Below are 6,263 nucleotides of genomic sequence, written 5' to 3'. Positions count from 1 at the left end.
TCATAAAACTTACAAACAATACGTCTGTGAACAATATCTTTCAACTTTAACTATTTTCACTTTATCGAATTGAACTTTTGATGACGTAATCTATTACATGCTTGGCCGTGCAAAATTTTAACACAATTGATTGACATAAGAGCTTGAGTGGCCTACAACACGCACATTTTTTTATAAAATGCGACCATTAAGATAAGTGACGGCTTAAGACTGTTTATCCACACTGTTATTTTGAGGGAGTTATTTTAACTCCTAAAATAGGAGTTACGGAAAAAGGTACAGAACAACTCACTTTTTGAGTTAAAAGTAACTCCAGATTTGGAGTAAAATATTAACTCCGTTTTTGCAGTCAGAATAACTATCATTTAGGGGTTAAAATGTAACTCTTAAAAAGGAGTTAAGCAGTGGTAAGTCCACTATTGGAGTTATATTATTTCTACTTTCAGAGTTCTGATGCAAATTGTGTTTGTGTATTGGATTATTAAACTAAAAACATTAAAGCCAAAGGTTCTCGTAGTGTCATATTGGTAAATTTATCTCACAAAATTTCTTATTATCAACTCACATGCATTTGTATAATATTGTGAGTTGTATATTTGAAAAGACAGATCAATACAAAAGCTCTGAATTGCTATATTAATTGTCTGAAAGGATCACCTTTTCATAGCCCACTTTTAAATAATTCTAACATCAGTTGTTGCTTTTAACCTCAATAATACTCTTCCTATACCCTAAATTATGAATTACTTCTGAAAGACTTTGATTACTGTAAATTTTAAAGTGATAAAATGACCTATTTAATATAGATTTTTGCATCCGGCCCGCTTGAAATGCATCCGGCCCGGTGTGAAATGTGAATAAAACGGCCTAACCAAAGCAACGTAAGGCTAAAATGTGTAAAAACCTTTCCGGAAAAGGCTAAAAGTATGTTAGAAATAAAAAACATACCCGAAAAACGTCTTAGTTTGGATTTTTTACTCCTTTTTTCGCTGCATTTTACGTTGTTTTTCTAGTCGATTTGCCCGAATTTGCCGTGATTTAGTTGTTATGGTAACAATATCTGCCATTTCATTGGCTGTTTCCCGACTAGGATATCCTTTTAAGGAGTTGTTTTACGTATTAAAATTCTGAAATGGCTTGTAGCCTTGTAGATTGCAGAAATTATAGTTTTTATATAGTTATTTGCTAATTTTTTTGCTTTTTTTGTGTTTCATGAAGTCAATAATGTAAAGGTAAAAAAATAAACACGTTATATACCGCAGCTTCAGCCCGGAGGCAAAAATTTGTGCTCTCGGTCTCGAAAACTTCCCTCGGGTTAAAGGTTAAAAAATAAACACATATTTTACCGGCAGCTCCCTGAAAATAACAGTGCAGTTATTAATTCTGAGAGGAGTATAAATATTTTTTTTCCTCTTATTATTTATTTAATCTCACGATATGTCATACATGAAAGGGAAAAGCCATTAATGTTTGCTAATGGCCGAAAATTATATTTACTCAGGCGTCTTGTGGCAAAAATCATTCACTAATCCCCGTCATGCGATTGATATTCCTATTTTTACAGCTATTTTTATATACATATCTCTAAACTCAATAAAGCCTTTGCGTAACACAATATAAGACTCCGATAAATCTTATGTTATAATTAACTGAATTTTGCTATAATCAGCAAACCTTAGATTTCCCTAATATAAGTATCCCAAAAGCTAGGGCTATATCGGTGATAAACGTTGCGTCGTATTCTTTAAGTACATCCATATCAACTTTCTAAAATAAATGTGTGTAACGCCTGTATTCAAAAAGCTCACTCACACTCACACTCATGGAGTGTGACATATAAATTTTGTTAATGCTGATCAATGAGAAAGTTTTCTCTGAATAGATGGAAAGATATAAGGTAAATCACTGAAAATCAAACCTCTATTCGACTCGGAATACCGTCATTGAAACGTTATGAGAGGATTAAGATCTCCCACTCAATGAGTTTGAGTGTGAGTGAGCTTTTAGAATACAGGCGTAAGAGTGCCGGATCACCTGAACATATGAACGTTCCAGAATCAGTATATAATAGCTACAGTTTTCAGCCAAAATGTAGCAGACTTATAAAATGTAGGATATCCTACTGTTATATCATCATTCAAGACATTTTGACGAAGACATGCAAACAGCTGGAACTTCAACATTTATGCATGCTGCTTATGCTTAAGCTGTCTTTCTTTGCTTAACGTGACAAAACGTTAAAAGGCATTAAAACGTGGCGTCCCTAACCTGTCGGCTGATGTGACTTTATAAGGTACACACTTTTCTTTTTAGTCTCGGTGTTTATTGCGGTTTCAATGAGACTAGGTGCAATTATAGGTGGCAGTTCCTCTATCGCGACTGGGGACTTATCGTTTGATCTTGTATAAACAGTTTTCTCGAGCCAACGACGTCGACATTTTTTAAGAAACTCTTGCAATGGAACCATATCTTTGCGGTCCTCATCGTCTTTAGTATAGTTGACGTATTATAAAATATAAAGGAAACCGCATAGTGCCGTTTGAGTTCATCGCAATTTAACATATAGCATATATATGCACGTGTAGTATAAAATATTTCAAACCTGACGGTTTGTGCAAGAATTTTTTTCATTGCCATCGCCCTAACATATTTTAGGGTAAACACCACATATACCACAGATCACGTCATCGAGATTTCTTTCCGTGATCATCTCAAAACTATAAAAACCATTATTGAGTAAATCCTCGATGTACGTCATCTCGTTATCTGTCGGGACAGAATTCTAAAAGAAATATATAGATAAATAAGTTCAATTAATTAAGAAACAGGTTAGACTCGTTCTTATATGTTCTCATGGACATGCATATATTGAGCTAATTTACTTTGTAATATGATGCTTAAAACTTATGTGATGACATACATCATACATACATAACACATGCCACTTTACACCTCAAAAGCATTGTTTGGCGGCATTGAAATGCGAAGTATCATTTCCTGATGTTTTTTCGCGTCAAGTCCCTCCTTTTTAAGCTTTTCCTTTAGCAAATTGATCGAAAATTCACCTTCTGTAAAATTAAATTCGCATGGAATTTCCAACCCATAGCCTCCGCCTCTATTTACTCTCTGAAAATTCTTTATTACCTACTGCCTGATATTTCTAAAGTCTATTCACTATTGTACTCCGTGATTTATAATTAAAAATAGACTTTTTTCTACATCCGGAGTCGATTATTTGCGTAATTGAGGCTCGACTGTAAAAGCGGACATTAATTGCATAGATCTCATGCGTTATTCATACAATATGATATGCGAAACTATTACCATGTTTATTTTATATTTTGACATAGGTAATTGGAACCATATTGTAGTTCTTATATAGTTATAAGTTAATTTGTAACAATTGTTTGAATTAAACAAACTAGAGAAAAAAGTTAGGACGTTATGTATATGTGGGCAAAAGGGGAACATAATGGGTAATTTGTTGAATAGTTAATTGCGAATTAAGGGGCGTAGAAATAGAAATAAAAATAACCAGATGGGGTAGTTGGGAATTTGTTGGACAACCGGCAAGCATGTGGTGTGTTTGAAATAAATTTTTTTGTAAAAAGGGTTTTGTTTGTGTATGATGAAGTTCTTCAAGAACCTATGTAGTTACGTGTGTAGTAATAGGTTGTGTAGTGTTGTTGGTGGTGTTTAAATCAAAGTTATGTAAGGAGGTAGGTAGAAAAGTAAAACAGAAGACAAGAAAGGCAAGCGTGCGAATCGGTATCCCCGCGTACGCGGCGTTTCATCCTTTTGCGGACTCGTCAGCGGGGAGCAGGGTTGGCTTTGTGTGAAAGAACCATGAATAAAAGAAGTGAGTAAAAGTGGTGTGTGTTTAAAAGAGAATCATAAAGAATCAAATCTGCGTGAGAGTGTAAATGGTAAAATTAAACTGTGTGTCTTACCAAAGCTGTTGTTGACCTTGGATAAACCAACGCAGTGAGCCATCTCAGAGTTGATATGAAACCGAGTGTAAATTTACTAAAAATTGCTTGGAATTGCTTAAGAGCAGAGCTTGTGTTCTCGAGCTTGTGTTCGTTCAAGAGGCTTGATCGAAAAGGGGTCAGGGATAATATAAGTATAATATGTATTTATAGTACGAGACGTTTATATGTAAACTGTTCAGAATTAAGGCAACATCATGTGGGAAATTTTACATTGTAATGTTATGACATCGAATGGACACAAAATTTTAGAGAGTTGCAGAGTAACAAAAAAGCTGCAGATACACGGGTACCACCCGTGAAGGTTCACTGTTAAAATATTAATATCTGTTAAGGTTCACTGTTAAAATATTATCAAATATTCATTATGCCACTTGACTCAATGGTCATTTTGCGTTTTCAAAAACTTGAGATCCTACCGGAGGAAGGTTGAACTCTTTTTGCCACTCTGCTTTCTTGTGTCATTGATATAATACCAAGTATAACCTTCTAGATAACATGAACATCAAAAAGTATCTACTTTAAAAATACGCGTTTGATTAGTATGTAGCAAATATTCGGACCTATGTCACAAACTATGGACTGTACTGAGTTCATCATGCAGAATCTTTTTATTTACATCTTACGGAACCCAGCCAAATTCGGTACTTAATCTTTGAATATGTTCAAACATATAATACTGCCTGAATTCATCGGGAACGACGAGGGCACTTGCACCTGGAAAACTCGGATACCTCGCTCTGATGCATGCAGCACGTAGATGAAAATGTACGTTTAGCGGCGTTGGTGTGAAGCGAAGTTGCCCAGTGGTACGCTCACGAAATTGTCGAATATCTCGATAGACTACAATTAGACCATCGGGAATCGATTCGGGGGGATTCTTTATGACTCCATTGCAACCATAGCAACGCGATACTGAAGTTCCTGCTAGCCATTTCAGATTGAACTGTGGGTAACGAATCAGAAACTGCCGGAAACGGACCAGGAATATGTGCATGCTGACCTGTTTGTTTAGGAACCTGAACAGGCTGAATAGGACCGGACGGATACACAGGAAAACGAGGTTGAGGAAGGAAATGCAATGGTTGATGTGGTAAGGGTAATACTTGTGCTTGAGAAAATGCGGTGTTTGGTGATGATGATACCTGACTGATGTCCGCGAGCATATCAACCACTTCTGCGACAGGAGCCTTTTTTTATTGCTTTTCTTTCTTGTGCTTGGTTTTTTGCCAGCGTTCTTTGGGCCACTTCCGAGAGCCATCTCCAATAAATTTGCACCTCTTCGAGACCTCTTGTACCATTGAAGAAAGCCTGTCAAGATGCCCACATGACGTGCGCCACATGGAGAACATGTTCACAAATTGCCGTCGAAAAGTTTGTACAACTTCGATCACATTTGAGTGAACCTCCTTTTCCTGGCGTAACACAACGAACTGTGTTCCCATAACCAGCGACAACATAAGATCCATCATTAGCCCCAGGCTTCGGTAAAATATGATTTGGTGTGTTCACCAGCTCGTTTGCTTTGTCAAACATGGTCGCAAGAACAGAAGAAGGTATATTCGAAATTCCAGAGGTAGAAGCAGTAACGGAGAGGACTGGCGAGGATGATGATGGCCGACCGCGTAAACTCGGGGAATTGTCAGGTGAAAGCGTCTTCTTGCTTTCCATTCCACTCTTTAGGTGCTTTTCAAGCTTGGCGACTTTCTCTTCTGGGTTCAGCTTGCTCCACAGATTCTCGTCCACGATGAGATGCTGAAATCTCATCAATAATTATAGCGCAGTATTAGTCTTGTTTTCATCGTGGTGATAAATTATAAAGATAAAGTATTGATTTTTGAACGTCTAATAAGTGCCAAAGTTTGAATTCCTCATTTATTAGCTATATGTGTCAACCCCCCCCCCCCTGGTCATTCCCCGGTCATTTTCACATCCTTTACAACACTGCGATAATCTTTGCTAGCGATCGGCAAAGAATATTGGTGAGAGACAAGGTGCTAGAAAAGTCCTTTCCGCGTGAAGTCATGGATAACCATTGAATGTGCTGGCTCCTTCAGTGCACGAATTGGACTTTCCACAGCAGTCTCAAATGCTTGAGATTTACCTGCCCCTGGTTCACTTAAACAAACGGTATACAGATTCCAAGGCTCCTGATAACGGTTCCGAATTTTTAATTTCGTTTTCGGACCCATCAAAGTTGACACAACCGAAATAGCGGCAATCAAGATGAACTCTGGCCGTGTGTTGACAAAGAATGCCAATGCCATCAGCCAT

Source organism: Dendronephthya gigantea, unplaced genomic scaffold (assembly GCF_004324835.1).
Source record: "Dendronephthya gigantea isolate DGI-Jeju-01 unplaced genomic scaffold, DenGig_1.0 000137F, whole genome shotgun sequence".
NCBI classification, from domain to species: Eukaryota; Metazoa; Cnidaria; class Anthozoa; order Malacalcyonacea; family Nephtheidae; genus Dendronephthya; species Dendronephthya gigantea.
The sequence above is the reverse complement of the archived record's forward strand: the minus strand, read 5'-3'. Positions refer to the sequence as shown.